The sequence below is a fragment of the Mus caroli genome, unplaced genomic scaffold (genome assembly GCF_978045245.1).
Source record: "Mus caroli unplaced genomic scaffold, Mus_caroli_1 scaffold_6, whole genome shotgun sequence".
Lineage (NCBI taxonomy): Eukaryota > Metazoa > Chordata > Mammalia > Rodentia > Muridae > Mus > Mus caroli.
The window spans coordinates 107,141,736-107,143,638 of NW_028227261.1; the positions used below are offsets into that span (position 1 = coordinate 107,141,736).

At 50.0% G+C, this 1,903-nt stretch overlaps 1 pseudogene; it reads left to right on the forward strand.

The window, feature by feature from the left end:
- The first annotated feature begins 374 nt into the window (after nt 1-374).
- Nucleotides 375-1,314, forward strand: LOC110293623 (ubiquinone biosynthesis protein COQ9, mitochondrial pseudogene; annotated as a pseudogene).
- The last annotated feature ends 589 nt before the right edge of the window (nt 1,315-1,903 follow it).

Below are 1,903 nucleotides of genomic sequence, written 5' to 3' on the forward strand. Positions count from 1 at the left end.
AATCAGAACAATAAATGCACTAAATAAAGATAGAATTTTAAAAGCAGTAAGGGAAAAAGGTCAAGTAACATATAAAGGCAGGCCTATTAGAATTACACCAGACTTCTCACCAGAGACTATAAAAGCCAGAAGATCCTGGACAGATGTTATGCATACCCTAAGAGAACACAAATGCCAGCCCAGGCTACTATACCCAGCAAAACTCTCAATGACTATAGATGGAGAAACAAAAGTATTCCATGATAAAACCAAATTCACACAATATCCTTCCATGAATCCAGCCTGTCAAAGGATAATAAAGGGAAAACACAAACACAAGGATGGAAACTAGACCATAGAAAAAGCAAGAAAGTAATCCTTCACCCACTTCCAAGATGGCGTTGACAGCAGCCGTGTCTGGTGTCCTCAGCCACTTGGGCTGGAGGCTCCTGCAGCTGTGGTGCCTGCCTGTGGCCCGCTGCCAACCAGCTCTGGTGCCATGTGCCTTCCATACTGCCGTGGGGTTCTGGTCTTCAGAAGAGCAGAAGCAGCAGCCTCCCCACTCTTCTTCTCAGCAGCATTCTGAGACACAGGGGCCTGAGTTTTCCCGTCCACCCCCCAGGTACACAGACCAGAGTGGAGAGGAGGAAGAGGACTATGAGAGTGAGGAGCAGCTACAGCACTGCATCTTGACAGCAGCCCTCAAGTTTGTGCCTGCCCATGGCTGGACTGCAGAGGCCATTGCCGAAGGAGCCCAGTCCTTGGGTCTCTCCAGCGCAGCAGCCAGCATGTTTGGGAGCGATGGCAGTGAGCTGATTCTGCACTTTGTGACCCAGTGCAATGCTCGCCTCAACCAGGTGCTGAAGAGGAGCAGAAGCTGGTGCAACTGGGCCAGGCAGAGAAGAGGAAGACAGACCAGTTCCTGAGGGATGCAGTGGAAACCAGACTGAGAATGCTGATCCCCTACATTGAGCACTGGCCCCGGGCCCTCAGCATCCTCCTGCTCCCTCACAACATCCCACCCAGCCTGAGCTTGCTCACCAGCATGGTGGATGACATGTGGCATTATGCTGGAGACCAGTCCACTGACTTTAACTGGTACACCCGCCGTGCAGTGCTGGCTGGCATCTACAACACAACAGAGCTAGTGATGATGCAGGACTCCTCCCCAGACTTTGAAAATACGTGGCGTTTCCTGGAAAACCGGATAATGATGCAATGAACATGGGCCACACGACTAAGCAGGTGAAGTCCACGGGAGAGGCACTGGTGCAAGGATTGATGGGTGCAGCAGTCACGCTCAAGAACCTGATGGGTCTAAACCAGCACCGGTGAGAGAAGGAAACCCATGTGCCTAGGAGGAGCAGCAGAAGATATGAAGGACTTTGACAAGATATGCCACCCATTAAACGGGATGTTAATGAGTGAGAACACACTGAAGAACTTGGAGTTGTATGACAGCCAAAAGGCTGGAAATCACAATGTACTTGCTACTGTTTTGACCTGAAACTGGGCCACTTCTTCAGTTCCTAATACCAGGCCTGGCCTCCTGATGCCTTTTGCATTGCAGCTGTGTGTTTGAAAAATGAGACTCACATCCAAGGTTTCAAACCACAGAACCTTGGCATGACTCTGCCATGGTGTCATGGGCATCTTGATCATGTCTTGACCATAGAATTGCTCTCTAGGAGCTGGGCATGGTAACATACGTCTGTATTCTTAGCACTCAGGAGACTGCTACAGCAGGATTGAGAGATCAGAGGCAGGTTTGTCTTTGTAGAGAATTACAAGCCTGCTTGAGCTATAGAGTGTGATCCTGTCAAACAAAATCCCCTGAGAAATATTCTTAGGAGCTCACAATCAAGGTCCGGAGGCAACACATAGTGGGAGCTCTTCCCCAGCACAGGGCAGACAGTGTGCTCAC